This window comes from Anomaloglossus baeobatrachus, chromosome 8 (genome assembly GCF_048569485.1).
Source record: "Anomaloglossus baeobatrachus isolate aAnoBae1 chromosome 8, aAnoBae1.hap1, whole genome shotgun sequence".
Lineage (NCBI taxonomy): Eukaryota > Metazoa > Chordata > Amphibia > Anura > Aromobatidae > Anomaloglossus > Anomaloglossus baeobatrachus.
Window position 1 is genome coordinate 158,059,952 of NC_134360.1, and position 24,674 is coordinate 158,084,625.

The following is a 24,674-nucleotide window of genomic DNA, read 5'->3' on the forward strand; positions in this document are numbered from 1 at the left end:
GTAAAGAGGTGGGTGAATCAGGAAACTTGGCCTGATGTAAAAGCTACAGCTCAGTTGAGCTTGGAGAAGCAAAAGTTGTTACGGCAGTGGGACAGACTGACAATAACAGAGGGAGTGTTGTATCGCTGGATCTACTTGCTGGCTGAGTTAGGATACTGATGGCAGGTGGTAATCCCATCCTCGGCACCCCCAGACATTGATTACAAGGCCCATACCCAGGGTGCTCACCTTGAGCCTGAGAAAACTTATCGATGGTTGCATCGATTTGTATACACTCCCAGCTTAGAAGAAGTTGTAAGGGAGGTGTGTGCTAGATGCCGACCCTGCGAGTTGAATAAGTCCCCTGAACAAAGGGCCCCTGTTCAAACCATCGTGACATCCGCCCCACTGGAGGTGTTAGATTACCTGATGATTGGGTATTCTAGAAGTGGGCATCATTCGTGCCTCGTGATGACTGATCACCTCACAAAATGTGCCGTGGTAGTCCCCACAAGGGACGAAGACTGCTGAATCCGCAGCCGAAGCGATCTGTAAACATTTTATCTTGACCTACGGGTGTCCTCAACAGATACATTCAGATCAAGGGGCCTGCTTCCAGGGTAAACTCATGACTGAGTTGCTGCAGGTCTTTGGCATTAAACAATCGCGAACGACACCCTGCCATCCGTAAGGGAATGGGGCATGTGAGCGGTTCAATCATACGCCGCTATAGATGTTGAGGATGCTTGAAGAGCAACAGAAGGCGAGGTGGACGTCATCCCTGAAATTGTGTGGGCCTATAACAATAGAGTCCATAGCACTACCGGGTTTACCCCTTACATGATGATGTTTGGGCGGCCTGGGAGGGAGGTCGAGGAATTGAACCTGTCAGTACCTGGGGAACTCGAGTATCGCACAGCCAGTGACCGGGTTCAGAGTCACCTATGGAAGCTGCGGGAAATTCACAGGATAGTGGGGGAACGAGTGCTGGACCATCCCCATCGAGATCGTGGACTGGTGCATGGAGATGAGTTCCTAGTGGGTGATAGGGTGCATGTACGAGTTACTCACTCGGGTGGAAAGTTGGATGCCCAGTGGGAGGCTACACCTTACATGGTGGTGAACAGACTATTTACAGGGGGAAGTGTGTACACTGTTGTTCCTGAAGGATGTGTCAGGCATATGTTGTCCCAGAATTGGTTGAAAAGGTGTATCTCCGACACACCCACATGCCCATCTGTCTCGCCTGATCCACCAATCATGGGTAGGCCAAATAACCTTGTGTGCGACTGCAGTGATGATTTCAGCAATGTGACACCAGATGACCAAGATCCGGCATTGCAGATTCCGGTTGCTCCAGAGCTAACTCCAAGTGTCATTGCTTCGCCAGACATGGAAGTCGCCCCCATGAACACAACAGGTACTGACTTACGAAGATCTGAAAGGAGTATGGCTGGTGTTCCTCCGATACGATACAACCCTGAAGAATATGTACAGCATGTAAGATGTAGAAATTGATTTGTCGGGACGCCAAATCTTAAGTGGGGTGGAGTGTAACAGGGTGAAAATGTACATAAGATAAACTTGCATGTTTGTTAATGTATTGTATGTATGTATGTATATATATATATATATATATGCTATAACTTAAATGGCCACTAGGTGTCACTAGAGGACAGGCACACTGCTAGACAGTAAGTGGTTACATTAGGTTCCCTGGTAACGTAGACAGAGAGAGACGGTTAAAAAGTTCAGTCAAGATCTGAGGGACTGCGCAAGAGGAAGAAGGTTGTTGTTTCCCTGTGTTTGGACTAGTAGGATTGCTTGGTTTGTTTGTTTTTTTTCTTTTTTTGTGGACTGCTTATTCGTTTTTTTCTTTGGAGCTCATACTGCCACAGATGAGGGGAATTCATCTGAGTGAATTTTTCTCCAGAAAGTGCTTGTATAAAATCATCTAAGAGTGAATCAGAAGCAGTCTGAGGGAGACGGACGCCATCTTGGGTGAAAGACTTCTGTGAGTAACAATTGACCTTTGACTGATCGGTGTACTAATAGTCAATAAGGGACAGATAGATAGGTAGGATAAAGAAGAAGGAAGATTATTCTTCGAAAGATTATTCACTGAGAAGGAGCTGTGTTTGCTTGTTCATCCTGAGGCATTTGCTTTGAACCGGAATTTATTAGAAGTTAAGCTGTGTTGTGCTGATAATAACAGATTAAAACCACCTGACCATTTTACTTTTGCTGCATCACACTGTCTGGGGGCAGTGAGGTACAGAATATTGAATAGAAGTACATGTACATATATTTACTTGTTTCTGACTGTATATGGGAAGTTGGCCGGGTACCCTGATTGAATTGTAAACATAAGGGGAGGTGGTTGTAAGATTATATCCTTGGAGGGATCACATGCCATTATCTGTAGTAGTAGTATACTCGGGTAAGCCCCATCAATAGATAACGGAGGGAGCAGTATAGTGGGGGGGAAATATAGCCCAGTTCATCCCTAAAGACCGACACTGAGAGAACTGTTTTTTTTGTAAAAATAAAAATTCTCGAGACTTATAAAGAAAACTGTTATTCACCATCTTTGTGTCCCTGGGTTTTCCATAGAGCCATTGTATCTTAATAGTCATAACGACCGGCATTCAGTTGTTACATAAGCACCTGCTGTTGTTTGTGTGTGTTTTGTGAAGGCACTGGAAGGTTAACCCCCCTCCTGACCTGGGATAGATATTACCCCAGAAAAGTGGTGTAATACCCGGTGGTGCCTGAAGCCAAGGGGCACCACACATGAAACCACGAATTTCAGGAAATTCGACTCAAACTCAATGTTTTGTTTATCGATCTGCTCATCTCTTATTTTTAGATGTCTGTTGTTAATTGGTATCAAGAAATATATTCTATTTTTCTACTCTACGTTTGCCTCCTCTTTCTCCTTCGCAAAGTTAAATATGCATCCCTGATTGTGCACTGAGAAAAGCATACACTACCGGCCATCCATTGTTTTGCTAAGTAAGGTTGTGTGTGCTCACTCAGGTTTCCTGGAAGATGGGTGATCTTTCTGTTATCATGAGCAGGAGAATGTAGGCCACTCTCTCGATTCTCTTTGACTAGCAAAGGGCACTGCCATTGTACTGTATGTACCTAGTGCAGCAACTATGGTTATGTTACGGTTGCTGTGGCTCTGGAGACTATGTCCGGATTTCTTGCTACTGCACATGTGCAAGCGCTGGAGACTAAGTCCTATGTTGGAGCCATTGCACATGTGCGGGTGACATAATCACTGACACGAGGTCACATGTCTCTGACACCTTCTAAGCTGATTGGCCACTGGTCATGTGCTTGTGACACGTGGTCACATGTCTCTGACACCTTCTATGCCAATTGGTCGCTGGTCATGTGCTTGTGAGGCTTTGCTCGGTGATAGGCCAGCGTGACGTCATTGCTGTCATTCTGGCAGCGGATTGGCTCTGGTGTCCTTCATCTTGGATGAGGCACAGAGTCTATATAAGACCCTGACGCACGCCGCCCGGTGCTCAGTCCTCTTGGTTCATGCATGAGGGTAGACACCCTGTGCACGTCCCTCTAGGCATCTCTCTGTCTATGTTAGGTGAGCGCTACGGCAGGGTAGTGTTCTTATACCTTACAGCTTCGGCTGCAGTCCGTATCCTTACCTCTTAGTAGAGCGGACATAGGCAGGTGCCTGAGGCACATGGTCCGGCTGGGCCTTGTGATTCTACTCGTAGGTGGACGTTGCCGCTAGGGTAACGTTCCTTATACTGCGTCTGGCAGTTGTTCGTATCCTCGCACACTAGGGGAGCGAACAGAGGTAGGAGCTTTGTGCGGCTTATGCTGCTGTCCGTCTCTTTTGCACCACTAGAAGAGCGGACCTAGGCAGGTGCCATATCTAGTGGTTCGTGTCCTCGCACACTAGTGGAGCAAACGCAGGTAGGAGCTTTGTGCGGCTTACGCTGCTGTCCATCTCTTTTGCACCACTAGAAGAGCGGACCTAGGCAGGTGCCATATCTAGTGGTTCGTGTCCTCGCACACTAGTGGAGCGAACGCAGGTAGGAGCTTTGTGCGGCTTACGCTGCTGTCCGTCTCCTGGCACCACTAGAGGAACGGACCTAGGTAGGTGCCATTTCACACTCACTGCTTTTGTCTCTGTGATCTTTAACAAAGACCATTCCCCACACCCTCCAAGTAAGGGAGGAATTGCTTTATTTTCTAATTATATTCCTCTTTGAGTTTAACAGATGTATTGCACTCTGCACTGGTGCTATTATTTTTTACAGTGGCACACTTATATACCCCTTATCCTCTGCCATAGTCTGCAGCAGAGTCTTTGCACGGTGGACCCTGACTGTCTGATATTCCTTTAGGTTTTATTATCAGACAGCCCCCCGTAACAGGTTAGAGACAATTACTCAATTACAATAAAACAATGTCAAAAATCAGCTATGCGCCCTGATCAAGTGACTCAGACTGTTATAAACATATTTTACAGTCAATTAGATTCTAGTTATGTGATTTGCAGTGATTTGAATTTTAGGGGAAAATTCGGTGAAGTTGGCAATTCGAATTTCAAAGGATCTACTCATCTCTACTAATTTGGATAACATTTTGGTATGTATTAACTTTTTTGTTTTCCTATCACAAAACCATTTCTATATTCCTTTGATAATCCTCTCCTTGGTCTATTAGAATTAATAAGCTAAAGCCCAATTTAAATGACAGTAATAAACATATATTCCTCACCAGTATATACTGAGACTATCCTGCTAATCCATGACACTGACACTGTTAAAAGCTTAGGATGCCTTGGCATAGCAACCTTAAATCCTAGGATGTTACATGATAGCAATACATTTCTCAGCCCTTAAATCAACTGCCAGTAATGGGAAATAACAGTCTGTCTATAGCTGGAAAATTAATACTAAGCTTAAGGAGTTAATGGTCGGTTAGTACCAGGATCATTGTAGCATTAGGAGTGTGCTCATCAGGGATAACGGCAAAGCTTAGCATTTTTACTAATCCATGTGTGAGAATGGAGAAGCAGGAAACAGTTAACAGAATGACTGCCAATTCAGTAACTGTCAAGTTGAACTTTAGGAACCAAAAATGGTGTCATGCATTGTGCATCATGCATCCCTTCAATTAGGCACCAGCAAATCTTTTCTGCCCCTGCACACTGCGTTTCATGCCTTACATTTCATTTCACTATTCTGTCTGTTAAATTTCATTTGAGACCAAAACTCAATAGAGATTAAAAAAGTAATTTTTTTGTTCAAATGTTTTTTGGTACTTGAAAAAACAGTGGGAAAAATACAAGACAAGATGTTTACTGCCACTCAGTGTTAGTAATAATGCAATATGGTAGAAGGTCCTTTGATTATGTAGACATGTACTACCACAGGTAAATAAAAATAGATTTAGTGATGAGTATAGATTAGTGAACTCGAGGTTCAGTGTTTGGTGTTTGTACTGAATACAGACTTTACAAAAAAAACAGAGTTCAGGAGTTCGGGTGCTTTACGCATGAACACCACTGACGTGAGCATCGCTGTGCTCGGGTACGCTTGGTGCTCAGTCCAATGCGAGTCACTTGCAGCATTTGAACAGCTCACACTGGGGGTAACAAAAGCATGATCAGATATAGTGTGCACCAAACAAAATGGAAAAAGCCTGCTTACCCGCCCCTGGAAGTGTTCTGTTTATGGTTAGCTGCATGTAGGTGGAGACCCAAACTGCCCAATTAGTGACTTCCATTGGGGTTCAGGTCAAGTCCGGGTCCCAAACCAAACTTTATCAAAAAATAAAATCCACTGAACTCACAAAACCAAACTTCCCTGTGTTAATTCATCTCTAGTGATGAGCGAGCACTGCTCAACTGCTCGATAATGGAATCAAACAGGTCAGACTTTCGGACAAAGTATAATGGAACTGAATGGGGACACTCAAACATTTTTTGGGACACGAGGGCTGGGGAGGAGAGAAAGACATACCAGGCGGTGACCCGAGTATAGTGAACGAGCCCTGAGAAAACTGATGCTCGATTGAGTAGTGCCAAGCACACTTGCTCATCACTAAATAGATTGAGCAGGTCCATGGAATATTTTAGAGACCTATGGTCTTCACAACTAGAGATGAACAAGGTAACCTAGTCTGTGACAAGTTAGAGTGTCACAGCACCATTATTATGCACTTGTGCAATGTCATATTTTGTCAAACCCACTATTGTTGTATTTTTTGCATCAAACTAATAGCACTTATGCACAGTGCTAGATGCCCCAGCACCCTGCATGAAATACCTGGTGCTAGCTAAGTGCAGGCCTGGACTGACCATAGGGCAATTCTGGCAAATACCAGATGAGCCGATCCCTGTAGTGGGCCGGTGCCTGTAGTGGGCTGCTGTATCTGCAGTCACTGCCGCGCTCCTCAGCAGTGTGTGCATGCCGGGCACACTAGCTGCAGCGGGACCAGGAGGCAGCGCTGTGCTGTGCCGGCCCTGTTGTGTGCTGCTGTGCCGGCCCGACATGCACACACTGCAGGGAGCACGGCGGTGCCGGTGCCGGTGACCGCAGTTTCCTCCTTCCTATGCAAATGTATTTGCGTCTTTCAGACGTAAATACATTTGAACAGCGCGCCGAGACTGGGCTCCGCCACCCGACGTGCAGCAATGTGATGAGATCAGCACGGAAGGGATCTCCTTCTCCCGAGCTTGCTCTATTGTCATTATGTGATTGGTCCATATCTTGTTTTAAAATCAGTCTACTACGTCACTTCCTGGCGGCAGCGAGATGTCTGATCCCCAGGTACTGGAAACAGACAAGGGTTCCATCTTGGGAAGATTTGTTACAGGAGGTCAATACATTATTTAGAATGGAAGAATTGGTAGGACAAATAACTGACACTTCGACCAAGGTATTGGGTCTTTGGACTCCATGGGTCCTTTTTAGAGACTCTTCAGATCGGGATAATTGGCTGCTAGGCGTGGTTTGAGCTGAGTTTGTACTGGCTTATGGAAAATGGGGGGGTGGTGGCTGGATGGATCGGGTCGTGCGTTCCCTTAAAGGGAAGGCATCATCCAAAAAAAAAAATTTCAATAACTGAAAAAATGTAAAGTATTAATGTTTTAATGTTTTGTTTAAATATTATTTGTTTTTAATTGAGCAAAATATATATTTTTTTTAAAAAAAGTTTGATGTTTTCCACTGTTAAACCCAAGGGGGAGCAGCTTCTGAAATCCTACAGAAATCCCACTGTAGAAATAGGTTGGATTACAGCTGCAGTAAAGTGGGCAGAATCTGCTATCCTGTGTGTGATGTCACAGCTCCCCCTCCCAATCTGGGTGTTTCCAAGGGATAACAGAAAATTAAATTTAGGATCACAGTGTGGAGCCATTTTGTTGGTGACCAGAAATGTCTAAAGTGTCACCAAAGACAGCAGGAGTATCACACAGGATAGGAGATTAGATACACAGCTAAGCAAACTATCACACAGGACAGAATTAGATACACAGCTCTGCAGACAGTATCACACAGGACAGGATTAGATACACAGCTCTGCAGACGGTATCACACAGGACAGGATTGGATACACAGCTCTGCAGACAGTAACACACAGGAGAGGATTAGATACACAGCTCTGCAGACAGTATCACCGGGACACACACAGGCAGACAGGTGGCAGGCGGAAGGGAGGGGGGAGCGGGTGGTGTTATTGGAGACAGTAGCAGCGGCAGTGGTTGGGGGAGGGGCACCGGTACCCACATGCAGAGGCACATAAACACACACATAGCAGCGGTGGGGGGCAGAGCGGGGGCTGGGTAGAGCAGAGCGAGGTGGTGTCATTGGAGACGGTAAAGGTCGGGGGAGGGGAGGTCGGGGAGCGGTGACAGGGGGAGGGGGTGTCTTTGGAGACAGGGATGGTAACGGTGGGAAGAGCGGCGGCGGCAGCAGTAGTGGGGGGAGAGTGAGGCTGGGTAGAGCGGAGGGAGGGGGTGTCATTGGAGACAGTAACAGCAGGGGGAGGGGAGGGAAGGTGCCCCGGTGCCCCGGCGCCCCGTACTAACACATCCCGGCGATTGACAGGGGTAAAGTGGAGCAAACAGCATACACTGTGAGCTACACAAATATGGCACTGATCTCCTCCCTCTGCTGTGATCTGTACAGCACAGGGGGCGCGTCCAGGTCACAGCAGGGAGCTCTCCTGTAATAAGCCTAGGGATCGGATTCCAATGCACAGAGGGCTGCCATAAAGGAGGTGAGTAACTGTCCTTACACACAGCAAATCCAGCATGGCAGCCCCCAGTGCTTCAGTAAAACTAGAATTAAATAAAAACTAAATAAGCAGGGATTTTAATTTTGTATTAAAAATACTTGATTTCATAATCACTATTTTTAACACAAAAATAAAAAACCGCGACACCCTACCTTTAAGTTTTCCTTGTGTTTTTACCTTCCCTCTCTTTCTTTCTATACTTTCCCAAGCTTTCTTGAATTCTCCTCTCATGTCCCAACTATCCCTTTACTGTTCTCCCTCCTTCGACTTCTCGCATTTTCAAGACTTGTTTCTTTACTTCTTGACTCAGATTTATCATTGATGCGGAGTCATGTAAGAAAGTTATTATATAATTCATAATATTTTGATGTATTATGCTCTATATTTCGTTTTGAGAGCATATCTTGTTTTGAATTGTTTTCTATGTAAAGCAAAATGTCAATCATATGATATCAATAAACTTCAATTTGAACTAAAATAAATAAGTCATCAATAAATTTGAGCAACTACAAATAATAAGAATGAAGATAGCTTCACCTCTGGCTGAAAGCATGTGCACTGTGTACTGTGCACTGTGCGAGGATTCTTCGGTGTCAGCGCATACAATGGCGGTGACGCAAACTCCGTGCCAGAATCCAAGATGGGCCCAGCCTCGCTCATTGCATTATTTCCCTTGAGATCATCTGTTGGGAAAGAGTTGGAGTTTCATTAGACTGTTGATCTCCTATTTCATGTGTTTAATATAATGTATTTTAGGTTATGTGGTTTATGGTATTTATGGCCTATATAATAATATGTGTAAACATGTCTGCTCTTATGTTTTGTATTTCATAAATATATTATCTGTAGCTAATATACTAATCATATGTGGTCCAATGAGATCAATAAGGTAAAGTTGTCAAATTATGAAAATCCCAATATATATTTGTAAGGCCTCCGTCAGACGTTCAAGTTTCCAGTATGTGTGGTTTCCATTTTTTTTTCACAGGTAACACACACACCATTATAACCTATGGGCTGCTCACAAATTCATTTTTTTCCATCAGCATGGATGATAAGGGCCAAAACAAGTCTATGTGTCCTTGAAAAACGTGCAGCACACAGATAACATCAGTCTACATGTCGTGTGCTTACATTGTAAAGTATAAGAGAACTTCTGTAATTTATTTCTTACTCTACCCATCTGTGAAAAACACTGATGGTAAAAACGGGCACACGGATGACACCGGTATCATTTTTTTACGTATATGTTTTTAAATAGAGATGTGTGAATGAGGCCTAAGGAAAGAAGTAACAAACACAATTGGAATCCACAGTGAGACTTGTGTGAACAGACGCTGCCATCTAGTGGCCAGAAACAAAAGAGAATGGAACTAAAAAATCACTTTGGAACTAAAGGGAAGGATAGTTGGGGGCAGGGGAGGAGAATAAGACTAGTTACACAGGGGCATATGATCTGCTGTGACCAATAAATATAAAACCCTAAGGGTCAGGCCAAGACCTTAGTCATTGCTCAGACTTGTATCAAGTCACATGTGCAGTGTCTTCTGAATTGGCTTACAGACAAGTCCTTGAGGAGTCTGACTAGAGCAGGGGTCGGGAACCTTTTTGGCTGAGAGTCATGAATGCCACATATTTTAAAATGTAATTCTCTGAGACCCATACAATATGTTTAAAACTAAATACAAGTAAATGTGGGCATTTTATGTAAGACCAATACTTTTAAAGTAGAATAAATCTCAGATTTTTTTTTAATAACATTATGCTGTTGCTAACCAATGATGAATAAAGTAGTTCTTACTATTAATGTGTCTCTTATATTAACTCACCAGGGGGAGCGGAGGTGGTGGAATAGCTCAGAAGGTCCCAGGAGATAGGGTAGGCGATGCTGCGGGCACGGAGGAGGGGATGTAGCGACTCAAGAGGGTCAGTGTGCGGAGGGTTGGTGACACTGCTGTGGGTTCTTGGTGTGTCATGGCGGTGGGCACCATTGATCTGCCGGCGGGCTCAGAAGAGGGGGTGTCATGGCTCAGTGTGCAGCAGTGGAGGGTCAGTGATACTGCGGGCTCATGGGGTGTCGCAGCGGCGAGGGCCATTGTTCTGCCAGCAGGGTGCTTTGAAACTCCTGCAGTTGACGAGATCGACTCCAAGAAAATGGTCGCATCCCGTGTGCAGTTCGACATAATGGACTTCAAGAAAATGGCCGCGAATTTCTACCTCGCTCGCACTGCCTCCTTGGCGTTGATCTCATCAACTGCGGGAGATTCAAAGCAGCCCGCAGTCCGCTGGAAAATTAATGGTTCTCACCATCATGACACCCCATGAGCCCGCAGTATTGCCAACACCGTGCCACCACTGCCACCCTAGTAAGGCATATGTGGTTTGTAAGATGCACCCCCATTTTTCCCCGAGCTTTGGGGGAAAAAAAGTGCGCCTTACAAATCAGAAAATACGGTATTTTGTTTACTAAAGATTTGTCTGTGAGCCAAATGCAGCTATCAAAAGAGCCACATATGGCTCGCGAGCTATAGGTTCCCAACCCCTGGACTAGAGGCATAAAATGTTTGTTTGTGATGTACTTATAAGGAGAAGATTATCGCTCGGTATACATCAATCCAGAGAGGTCTGACTATGCATCTATTTCTGCACAAGGCGCACATACTTTTGAAAAATATTTCATTCCATTTTTTATTGTTGCTTAAAATTACCGTAATATGTTTATTCATCATGTGATTTCTATATCCCTACGACTTCTTGGTGCTGCAAGTTCAATGTTGAGAATTGTATTTTCCTTCATTAATTTCTGCATTGTTTTGAAGTCTGGAACTAGACATATAACTTAACATGCAAATCAAATACATCTCAGCATTGTTTTTATGTGTTATATATGCCTTCTCTATGAAAATATATTCAATGAAAAAAAAATATATTATTGTGATCTTGCCTTTGGTATTCAACAGGGGTATTCGTATTGCTCAGTGAACAATCGCATGACCCGTCACCTCTTCGTACATTCCTTAGGAAAGAGATGAGGAAACCTCTGGCATTTTCTTCCATCCTGATTTTCTATATCACTTCCCAGATGTATCCCAAAATAACCAAACTGCCACCCGCTGCTTGTCTTCCTTTTATTGGCAGAATTTCCATCACAGATTCTTGCTACGCATGACTCTACGTTTGTGTCCCACCAATTGATAACGTTTGACATTTACTATAATACTATGGGCTGGGTAACTGTTCTAGTCCCTATCCAACTGTATAACAAAGTGAGGTTAATACAGGGTCAGCCAGATTCATTACAGAAACACATCTATTGATGTTCCTGTTTAGGTCCCTTATCTTGGTATATTTCCCCTTGTGATAGCATATTGTTAAAAACAAGCTTAATTTTGTCATTTCCGGCCTGATTTCCTGTGAGAGAAGTTAATGCATTTTGGAGAATTCTACTGTTCAAGAACTGTCTTTGGTACTTCTCCACTACAGATCCTTTGACATAACTTTTCTCACCTGTGTTGTAAATAATTTCCTATATCCTACAAACGGTAACAATATTTAGGGTGACCAAGAAGATCTAATATATAAAGCTGATTGTATGTGTCTATGAGTGCATGTATGTGTGTATGTCCGCTAAAGGAATCTGCAATGTTGCATTTACAATCACAAAATTTTGCACAGACACTCCATGTGACTCAGGTAGCGTCATAGACTATGTTTTGAGGGAAAATTTTAAACTCGCACTTTACAGTTATTCACCGAAAAACCAACTTACATTAAAGTCAATGGAGCTGGGAACTACAGGTCATTAATAGAAGCTGTGATTAGTTGCTATAGGAACGAAGTACATTCTTAGTATAAGAAGCTTATGTGTGAGGTAATATGATTTCTGTACAAAGATGGACAGAGACAGACTGAGAGACAGACAGACAGACATAGACAGACAGAGGCAGACAAGGAAAGAGACAGAGACAAACAAACAGACAGACAGGGAAAAGAGAAAGATAGACAGGGAAAGAGACAGACAGGGAAAGAGACAGACAAAGAGACAGAGAGAGACAGACAGGGAAAGATACAGACAGAGACAGACACAGAGACAGACAAAGAGACAAACAGACAAAGGCAGACACAGAAAGGAACAGACACAGACAGACAGGGAAAGAGACAGACTGTCAGGGAAAGAGACAGACAGACAAAGAGACAGACAGACAAAGAGAGACACTATGGGGAGATAAGAACAAACCAAACTTTTGTTCAGCTCACCTGCTTCTCATCGGAGACCGCTTATCCAGCACCGTGCAAGGAAAAAGAAGGTAGCAGAACTCGTAGCATAAGTTTTGAAAAAATTCCAGCAACAAATCCACGGAAAAAATCTTCATTTAAAATTTCTTATTTTATTTATAAATCATCATTAAAACAGTCCATGTCATATTTCAAACTGCCCCACTAGAGGACGCGTTTCGAACGACCAAGTTCTTAATCCGTCTCTAATTCCTTTGAGAAAAAAAATGGACTCATTAAAAAGGGGCTGAAACCCTGACATGAAAATCATTAACCAGAGAAAGTCTAGAAAAGTGCAGCAAAACAAACCTCCCATTAACCCTACATATCCAACACACTGGAAAAACCTACAATAATTCTCCCAAGTCTTTAATCCATATCTATATCTATCCCAAGGATTATTTATCACTTTTTCCCTTATCACAGGATAATCAGAGGAAAATTATCCCTACTTAAAAAATGACGACTTTTCCCAATAAATTTTACATTTTAATATATTTATTTTTAATGTTTTTAATGTTCTTAATATTTGTAATGATTTAATGAAATCCCCCTTTCCTTTCTCAATTAGAAAAGAGACCAAAGAACTGATCCATACAGTACCAATATTCATATTATATATACATACTATGATATGAAAAAAACATCAAAAACATCACAGGTTTAGACACAAAATCCCAAATTTAATATGCATATAATACATCATTTCTCCTATTCAGGCCCATCGGGGATCTAGTTCCCATCAAAAAAATCCACTTGATCTGTCTGTGCAACAACAGCCTCTTCAAATCACCCCTTCTTTTCGGCAGCCTTACTTTCTCTATCGCGTTCACCTTCATATCCCTCAGATCTCCCGCATGTACATCCCGAAAATGCTGGGACACTCCAGATAAACTCCTGGTTGTCACATTATTTGCGTCATACGCATGTTCGGAAATTCTTTTCCTTAAAGTACGCGATGTGCTGCCAATATATTGCAATCGGCAAGCTACACAGGAGACCAAGTAGACTACGTCATCCGTACCACAATTTATCATGGAATTTATTTCGTAATTTTTTCCTTGGCTAAAAGAAGAAAAATTCTTAGTGTTTTGCATGAAAGCACATAAACCACATGATTTGTGTCCACATTTATAAGATCCTTTCGTTGGAAGCCAATTACCTGTAGCCTTCTCCACCCCATCCACACTAGATCTGTTCGTATGATCACTGGGTGATAAGAATTGATTCATATGTTCATGGCAGTAATGCAGATTCCATTTTTCACATTTTCACTCTTACGTATAGCTATTGGATTTTTCAAGTCAGTATTCACACAGCAGTTTCTGCTATTTCATGTATTCCCCTTACATAGTCACTGGTGTGCATACCTTATCTCCCCATAGTGATGTTTTTTTAGGTTTTTGCACCCAGTTCAGACTTAGAATGGTGTTCCAAACGTTATTCCTTATTGTAAGTAGTTTTTCGTTTGTGAACCCTCCCCAACCACACCTATTGCCAATCCATATCATACGCATAAATAGCCTGGGTCTCAGCTTCCCATACACGGTAAGTTTTTTAACTGCATGAGAGGACACACACAAGCTAGGGACCCCAACGTAGAGAAATACTTTGGCGTAGTGTTGGGGCTCTATTGCATTGATCAATTCAGTAGCTAAATTTCTCTTGATTCATATGTTCAGGGCAGTAATGCAGATTCCATTTTTCACATTTTCACTCTTGCATATAGCTATTGGATTTTTCAAGTCAGTATTCACACAGCAGTTTCTGCTATTTCATGTATTCCCCTTACATAGTCACTGGTGTGCATACCTTATCTCCCCATAACTCCCTGCATGAAGCAGAGAATTCCCCGCTGCAGGTTTTCGATACAACTTACATTTTATCACTCTGGTGCTGGAATTACCACTTAGATTCATATCCAAAAAATTAATTTCTTGTTCTTCATGCTGGTGGGTAAAAAATAAATTATGGGGATTGTTGCTGATATAAAATAAAAAATCCCTCACTCTATCTTTCCCCCCTCGCCATATAATTAATATATCATCTATATACCTAAGGTATATAGACATATCTTGCGAGAAAGGATTGGAGTGATTAAAGATAAACTGCTCCTCCCACCAGAACATGAAAATCCCCGCCAGCGATGGAGAGAATTTAGAACCTATGGAACATCCCTGCAGTTGGACATAACGATTACCCAAAAAAGAAAAATAGTTATTTTTCAGTAGGAAATCAGTAACTTCCAAAATAAAGCCTTGTAAATCAGATGTATAGCCAGAGTACCGTTCGAGCTGATTCTTCAGAGCTAAAATTGCCAAGTAATGTGGGATTGATGTGTAAAGTGTCTGCACATTACAGGTTAACCAACTATAACCTTCTTTCCACTCCACATTTGACAGAATATTCAAGACATGTTTCCCATCTAATACAAAACTCGGGGATGCCTTTGCCAATGCCTGCAAATGGTCATCAAGCCATTCTGACAAATGTTCAGTCATTGACCCAATACCCGAGATTATGGGTCTAAAACTGGGTGGAAAACACTCTTTATGTGATTTGGGGAGAGCATGTAGTAGTGATGTTCGTGGACATAAAGGAATAAAATGCTCTTTCTGTTTAAACTTTGATCAATCCTAAATGTAACCCCTCATCTGTCAATCTCTCCAGGGCTTCCCTAACCTTCCTTGTAGGATCATAATCTATACTCTCGTACGTCTCATTATCCTTGAGTAAATTCAAAATTTCTCTCTCATAGAGTCCTACGTCCATCACTACCACTGCTCCCCCCTTATCAGAGTTTTTTATAATGATGTTTGGGTTATCCTGCAGTGTTTTTATGGCATCCTTCGCCTTTCTAGACAAATTCTGGGCCATGGGTTTTCTACGATTATACAAACACGTTAGCTCTTTTTCCACAATATTCTGGATATCTGTCATCTGATCTGTCCTTGAAGCAATCGGATAAAAATCTGGATTAGGTATTCTCTTTTTTCTGACCCCATCATCAGAGTCCGTAAGCTTCAAAACATCCATGGAAAGATCCCTTAGATCCTGCAATGCCAACTGCTCACAGAATGAAGAGGGGGAAAAAAACCGCATCAGACTGGTGAGATTCCTCCACCTCTCCTTCCTGATCACAAAAAAAATGTCTCCTGACAGTCAACTTCCTAATGAATTTATTCACATCAAGTATGGTTTCAAACAAGTTGAAACCTGTATTTGGCACAAAATTTAAGCCTTTCTCAAGGATTTTAATCTCATTTTCACTAAGAATACATGCTGAAATATTTATCACAGATTGCAAATTTTCTTTAGTCACTTCTTCCTCCCCCTCGTGAAGTGTCCATGCTGATACTCCTTTCCTTCTATGCCTGCGGCCGGCCCTCCTTGTTTTTTTCTTTGGTTTTTCTGAAAAGGATATTGGTTTTTTGACATAACCATAGAGGTTGATGGATCCTCCATATTACCCTCAGACGCATCTGTGTTGTAATCTGTGGATTCCACATCTGTTGTCTCAGGATCCGTGGAGGAAAAATTTACTCTATTTTGATTACACTTATTCCTCGTTCTTAATATCGATTTAGGACCATCTCGAGGATATCTCCGGTAACCATGCCAAGTGTAAACTCTATCTCCCTCATAGTCTCTTGAGTCCCGACTGAACTTTTTTTCTTTAAAGGCTGTGATTTTGTCTTCCAGCACAATAATCTTAGTATTAATTTGTTCTTTCATAGTTTTATAAGACTCCAGATTATTATATTGAGCCAAAGAGTTCTCAACTTCCTTCATTCTACCTTCCAAGTCCACTAATTTGCACTGTTCCTGTTCTATGATAAGCTGGATCAACCTCTTCGAGCATTCCGACAGGATTAAATTCCATTTCGTTATAAAATCTTGATTAAACTCCATAGTGGGTCTTTTATTCAGTCCTCTAGGAATCATCCCTTTATCAAGATATGCCTGCAAGGTCTTACTATTAGAGTTGAGCGCGGTTCGCGGTTCTCCATTTCTAAGCTCGAGTGATTTTGGGGGCTGTTCGAGATCGAACTAGAACTCGAGCTTTTTGCAAAAGCTCGATAGTTCTAGATACGTTCGAGAACGGTTCTAGCAGCAAAAAGCAGGGCTTTTTACAGCTACAGTGTGCAGGAGCCATCGCTGGCAGCCTGCCAGAAGCTGGTAACCAAGATAAACATCGAGTATCCAAGCAAAGCGCTTTGGTTAGTTACATAGTTACTTAGGTTGAAAAAAGACCTAGGTCCATCTAGTTCAACCTTCCTCCACCAGTTCTACATTTAGTCACTAAGTCATTTATAACCAACAATGTTGTGTGTACTGAGGAAATCATCCAGCCCTTTTTTAAAAGCTGTTATAGTATCTGCCATTACTACCTCTTGTGGTCGGCATTCCACAGTCTGACCGCTCTAACTGTAAAGAACCCTTTCCTATTTAGGTGTCGGAATCGCTTTTCTTCCACTCGCAGTGAGTGCCCCCTGGTCCTTAGTATTGTTTTCGGAAGAAATAAGTCATGTGCCAGTCCTTTATATTGATCACACATGTATTTATACATATAAATGAGATCTCCTCTGAGACGTCTTTTTTCTAAGCTAAACATATCTAACTTTTTCAACCTGCCATCATATGGGAGGCCTTCCATTCCTTGTAATAGTCTAGTTGCCCGCCTTTGAACTGATTCTAACTTCTGAATGTCCTTTTTAAAATGTGGAGCCCAAAACTGGATCCCGTATTCCAGATGTGGCCTTACAAGTGATTTATAGAGGGGTAACAATACGTTGGGATCACGGGATCTAATCTCTCTTTTTATACACCCTAAAATCTTGTTTGCTTTAGCAGCTGCTGCTTGACATTGAGTGCTGCTGCTCAGCTTATTTGTAATGAGAATACCCAAGTCCTTCTCCTGTTCTGTAGTCCCGAGTTTACTTCCATTTAATGTATACGCAGCTATAGGATTACTCCGTCCTAGGTGCATTACTTTACATTTATCAACATTAAATCTCATTTGCCAAGTATCTGCCCATTCTGACATCTTATCCAGATCTTTTTGTAATATTGTACTATCCAGGTCAGTTTTTAATATCCTACATAGTTTGGTGTCATCGGCAAAGACTGACACTGTACTATCAATCCCATCCACAAGGTCATTAATAAAGAGAGTAAAAAGAATCGGTCCAAGCACAGATCCCTGCGGCACCCCACTGCTGACTATAGCCCATTTAGAGAATGTACCATTTATGACTACTCTTTGTTTCCTATCTTTTAGCCAATTCCTTACCCAGTTGCATATTGTGTCCCCTAGTCCTTGCTTCTGGAGCTTTAGTATAAGGCTATTATGTGGTACAGTATCAAATGCCTTTGCAAAGTCCAAATAAATCACATCAGCTGCATTACCAATATCCAGGTTTGAACTTACCCCCTCATAGAACCCCAACAGGTTGGTTAGACACGACTTATCTTTCATGAATCCATGCTGTTTGTCAGTTATCATATTATTTTCTGCAATATATTTTTGCATGTCATCCCTTAAAATGCCCTCAAAAACTTTGCATACTACTGATGTCAGGCTTACTGGACGGTAGTTGCCTGGATCTACCCTATTACCTTTCTTAAATATCGGTACCACATCTGCAATCCTCCAATCCTGAGGCACCAACCCTGTTACAAGTGAGTCTAAAAAGATGAGATACAGTGGTCTGTCGATTACGGAGCTCAATTCCCTCAATATTCGTGGATGAATGCCATCTGGCCCTGGGGATTTGTCAATGTTTAATTTACTCAGACGTAGGCGTACTTCATCTTGTGTTAAATTAATTATATCGGGTGGTGGACTTTGATTTTTCACTTGTTGAATGATCCCTGGTACAGTCAGTTCCTTGGTGAATACAGATGAGAAATGCCTATTTAATATCTCAGTCTTTTGTTTGTCCTCTATAACTAACTTGTTATTATATTTTAAGGGTCCGATACTATCCTTTTTGTTGATGTTTATCTTAGTTACGTGCAGGAAGCCCACACTTCCCCGCTCAGCTCGCTCCACCCCCTCCTGCCCGCGGCATGTACACATACATACATACACACACACACACACACACACACACATGGTCCCGCTCGGCTTACCTGCGGTGATGAAGTCCCGCCATCCCGACCTCAGCGCTGTCACTGTCCTCCATGGCCGCCGCTTGTCACATCACCTCTCGCTTCTGACCCGAGACTGACTAGCGGTGACATCACGGGCCTCTCGCGATACTTGGTGTGAAGGCGCCGGTCATTGAACTCAGTGACAGGGGCTGTCAGTGTGCTGGAGATCAGCGCAGGTAATGTACCTCGCTGACAGCAGCACTTGTCATGCCCTGCAGTGACCTGGGCTGACCCATTGATGTTAGCTCAGGTCACTGCACTGCTCTCCCAGCCAATGGGGAACATCCTGCTCTTCATTGACTGGGACAGTGTGGATCGTCATGGTAACCCCTTGGATTACAGCAGACCTGGATTTGTTTTTCATTCTAATAAATTGGTTAAAGAGGGAATGTTTTGGGGAGTGTTTTTTCAAATAAAAATGTGTTTCTCGTCTATTTTTTTTATTACTGACTGGGTTGGTGATGTCGGGTATCTGATAGACGCCTGACCTCACCAACCCCAGGGCTTGATGCCAGGTGACATTACACATCTGGTATTAACCCCATATATTACCCCGTTTGCCACCGCACCAGGGCGCGGGATGAGCTGGGGCGAAGCACCAGGATTGGCGCATCTAATGGATGCGCCACTTCTGGGGCGGCTGCGGCCTGCTATTTTTAGGCTGGGGAGAGTCCAATAACCATGGACCTCCCTAGTCTGAGAATATCAGGCCCCAGCTGTCTGCTTTACCTTGGCTGGTGATTCAATTTTGGGGGACCCCTACGTGTTTTTTTTTTAAGTATTTATTTAATTTAAAATAACAGCGTGGGGTGCCCTCAGTTTTGGATTACCAGCTAAGGTGAGGTTGCCAGCTGTGGTCTGCAGGCTGCAGCCGTCTGCTTTACCCTAGCTGGCTACAAAACTAGGGGGAACCCTACGTCATTTTTTTTTTTCATTTTTTTGGCTAAATACAAAGCTAAGCACCCCTTAGTGCCACATGAAAGGCACCAAAGGGTGCTCCACTTTTTCTCCACTTTTTCTCCATTTTTTCTCCACTTTTTCTACATTTTTTCTCCACTTTTTCTACATTTTTTCTCCACTTTTTCTCCACTTTTTCTCCACTTTTTCTCCACTTTTTCTCCATTTTTTTCTCCATTTTTTCTCCATTTTTTCTCCACTTTTTCTACATTTTTTCTACATTTTTTCTCCACTTTTTCTCCACTTTTTCTACATTTTTTTCTCCATTTTTTCTCCACTTTTTCTAAACTTTTTCTACATTTTTTCTCCACTTTTTCTCCACTTTTTCTCCACTTTTTCTACATTTTTTTCTCCACTTTTTCTCCACTTTTTCTCCACTTTTTCTACATTTTTTTCTCCACTTTTTCTCCACTTTTTCTCCACTTTTTCTCCATTTTTTTCTCCATTTTTTCTCCACTTTTTCTCCATTTTTTTCTCCACTTTTTCTCCACTTTTTCTCCACTTTTTCTCCACTTTTTCTCCATTTTTTTCTCCACTTTTTCTCCACTTTTTCTCCATTTTTTTCTCCACTTTTTCTCCACTTTTTCTCCACTTTTTCTCCACTTTTTCTCCACTTTTTCTCCACTTTTTCTCCACTTATTCTCCACTTTTTCTCCACTTTTTCTCCATTTTTTTCTCCATTTTTTTCTCCACTTTTTCTCCACTTTTTCTCCACTTATTCTCCATTTTTTCTCCATTTTTTTCTCCACTTTTTCTCCATTTTTTCTTCACTTTTTCTCCACTTTTTCTCCACTTTTTCTCCATTTTTTTCTCCACTTTTTCTCCACTTTTTCTCCACTTATTCTCCCCTTTTTCTCCACTTTTTCTCCACTTTTTCTCCACTTTTTCTCCATTTTTTCTCCATTTTTTTCTCCACTCTTTCTCCACTTTTTCTCCATTTTTTTCTCCACTTTTTCTCCACTTTTTCTCCACTTTTTCTCTACTTTTTCTCCACTTATTTTCCACTTTTTCTCCCCTTTTTCTCCCCTTTTTCTCCACTTTTTCTCCACTTTTTCTCCATTTTTTCTCCATTTTTTTCTCCACTTTTTCTCCCCTTTTTCTCCATTTTTTCTCCACTTTTTCTCCACTTTTTCTCCACTTTTTCTCCATTTTTTTCTCTACTTTTTCTCCACTTTTTCTCCGTTCTTTTTCTATGGTCGGTCTACCCATTAGCTCTGCCATGCATACTGTAGCTCTACACCTACTGCAAATGTTACTTTATGATTGACATCTCTTTCGTACCAGAGCTGTCTAAGTCTACTCTGACCCCATATTTGTCATTACTATATTGTCCTTGTACTGTATTATGACATTTGTATCATGTGTTTCATTTCTTGCTGTGTTGCAATTTTTTTGCTGCATCCCAATTGTACCTCTACATTGTTCGAGTTTATGTTATTGTTCTCTCACTCTTATGTGATACTGATTATTGTCATTTTTCATGATTACATGCAGATAAGTCCAATCTGACGAAGGCTCAGGCCGAAACGTCATTTGTAACTTGTTTTGGACAAAAACATATATGCTTATGAAAAAAATTTTTTTCTTAATACGGACCAATAAAGAGTGATTTTGCATTACTATCCGTTGTGACTTACTGACTTAGTCTGGGAGATATAGAGTGCCGAGGTTACTCACTAATTTTATCTATTATTAGCTCTGAGCACCTATATACCAGTGAGCAGAGCTTCCTCTACAGTAGTTCTCCTGATTAGGCATGCCCTTACCTCATGAGCAGGGCATTGCAGCTTTGGTAGCAACCATTACGACATGGACTCTGCTGCTGTGGACCCGGGGAGAGTGAGTGCAGATTCATTGCACCCACACTCCTCACATAAAGGGTCCGCACTCCTAGAAAATGGGGGATACGTTCCCTGAGTGTCTCCCCCCCATATTCTAGACGGTCCAGAGTCGTCGTGGGACCCCTTTATTTTTTTTCTTACAATAAATTGGTGAAAGAGGAAATGTTTTGGGGACTGTTTTTTCAAATAAATTTCTTTTGTCGATTTTTTTTTTTTTTGTTAGTACTGACAGTTTATGATATTGAGTACCTAATAGACGCCATGACATCACAAACTGCTGGGCTTGATCTCAGGTTTACTACTTTACAGCTAGTATCAACCCGATTTATTACCCCGTTTGCCACTGCACCAGGGCACGGGATGAGCTGGGGTGAAGCGCCAGGATTGGCGCATCTAGTGGATGCGCCACGTCTGGGGTGCCTGCGGCCTGCTATTTTTAGGATGTGAAGGCCCAATAACTATGGACCTTCCCACCCTGAGAATACCAGACCACAGCTGTCCGCTTTACCTTGGCTGCTGATCCAATTTGGGGGGGACCCTACTTTTATTGTGTAATTATTAATATTTATAAAATAATTATAAAAAAGAGCCTGAGGGGACCTCCACATTGGATCCCCAACCACGGTAAAGCTGCCAGCTGTGGTTTTCAGGCTACAGCCGTCTGCTTTACCCTAGCTGGCTATCAAAAATGGGGGGACCCAACGTCGTTTTTTTTTTTAACTATTTTTTAAATAGAAAAAATTAATGGGCTTCCCTGTATTTTGATTGCCAACCAAGGTAACGGCAGGCAGATGGGGGTGGCAACCCATAGCTGTCTGCTTTATCTGCGCTGAGAATCAAAAATACCGCGGAGCGCTACGTCATTTTTTTAAAGATTTATTTTTACAGCACTGTGATGTCCAGCAATCAAAATACAGGGAAGCCCATTTTATTTTTAGTTATTTAAATAAATAATTAAAAAAAATATATATGGGCTCCCGCTGCATTTTTTGTATTGCTAGCAAAGGGTAATCCAAGCAGCTACTGGCTGCTAACCCCCACTGCTTGGTGTTACCTTCACTGGCAATTGAAAATCCAGGGAAGCATTTTTTATTTTTTTTGCCAAAAAACTACAAAAAAAGGACGTGAGCTTCGCCATATTTTTGTATGCTAGTCAGGTATAGCAGGCAGGTGGTGGAAGAGTTGGATACAGCGCCAGAAGATGGCGCTTCTATGAAAATGTCATTTTCTGAGGCGGCTGCAGACTGCAATTCGCAGCAGTGGGGCCCAGAAAGCTCAGGCCAACCTGTGCTGCGGATTCCAATCCCCAGCTGCCTAGTTGTACCTGGCTGGACACAAAAATGGGGCGAAGCCTACGTCATTTGTTTTCTAATTATTTCATGAAATTCATGAAATAATAAAAAAAGGGCTTCCCTTTATTTTTGGTTCGCCATATTTTTGTATGCTAGCCAGGTACAGCAGGCAGCCACGGGCTGCCTCCAACCCCCAGTTGCCTATTTGTACCCGGCTGGGAACCAAAAATATAGGGAAGCCCGTTTTCTTTTAATTATTTCACTTATTTCATGAAATAATTAAAAAACAAATGACGTGGGCTTCGCCCCATTTTTGTGTCCAGCCGGGTACAACTAGGCAGCTGGGGATTGGAATCCGCAGCACAGGTTAGCCCGAGGTTTCTGGGCACCTCTGCTGCGGATTTCAGTCCGCAGCCATCCCAGAAAATGGCGCTCTCATAGAAGCGCCATCATCTGGCGCTGTATCCAACTCTTCCAACAGCCCTGGAGCCGGGTGGCTTGTTGGGTAATCATGAGTTAATACTGGCTTTGTTTTACTAGCCAGTATTAAGCCAGAGATTCTTAATGTCAGGCATGTTTGACCCGGCCATTAAGAATCTCCAATAAAGGGTTAAAAAAAACACCACACAGAGAAAAAATACTTTAATAGAAATAAATACACAGACACATTAGAGACTCCATCTTTATTACCCCCTGTCAGCCCTCCACGATCCTGCTCTTCTGTCTTCTTTCTTTCTAGTGTAGTAGTAGTGACGATTGTAGTGAGGATGAGGTTCACCAGCTCATCATGGGCTGGGGCATCTCATACTCACTACAATCCTCACTAGTGTAGTAGTAGTGACGATTGTAGTGAGGATGAGGTTCACCAGCTCATCACTTGGGGCTGGGGAACCTCATCCTCACTACAATCCTCACTACAATCGGGAAGCAGCGTGCAGCCTTCACTCCGTGAGTGATCAGTGCTGGCTGTCAGCGGTAACAGCGGTAACACTGACAGACGCGTTACCATAGCAACGGTGCTCTCGGAGCCGCGGTTAGCGGTGAGGTCACCGCTAACTGCGTTGCTATGGCAATGGTGATCTCCGTTAATGACCGGCTGTGTCAGCCGGTCCCTAACGGAACGGGGAGTCGACCGTGTGCTAGAGCATGTCGCCGGTACACGGCGATACACATATGTGCACCGTGTACCGGAGAGATGCACTCGCAGGTCCTACATGACGCATCATAGTCATGTGACCAGTCTGTAGCCAATGAGATAATAGCCACGTGACTGGTCACATGGCTATTTTGACGTCACGATAGGTCCTGCATCTCTGCTGGCAGTGCAGGTCACCGGGAGGATTAAGCGATCATCGGATGGAATAGCGGCAGGAGACAGAGTGCAGAAGGGATCGCGGGGACCGGTAAGTGTTATGGCAATTTTTATTAACTGTTTGTGTACATTTATAATGCATTTTTATGTGTTTGTGATTGCCTCCCATTATAGCCTATACGTTCGAGTTCGGTTCGTCGAACGTTCGACGAACCGAACTCGAACGGGACCTCCGTTCGGCGAACCGGCCTCGAGCCGAACCGGGACCGGTTCGCTCATCTCTACTTACTATCCCACCATACACGAATCCTAGAAGACATAATTTTCTCCAGATCCCACATAAGCTTATTCAGCTCCATATGTTCTTCCATAGGGACATCATGTCTATTGGAGGAAAAAAATTTTGCTGCTCTCTCCAGTCTTCTCTGGTTATTAATATTAAAAAAATCATCTTGTGCATTATTATCATCTGTAGCAACCTCCATCTCTTTAATACCTCACAATATTTATGAATATAAATCCAATAATATAAAAGTCAATGTTCGTGCATAAGATATTTATAATTATGCAAGATAT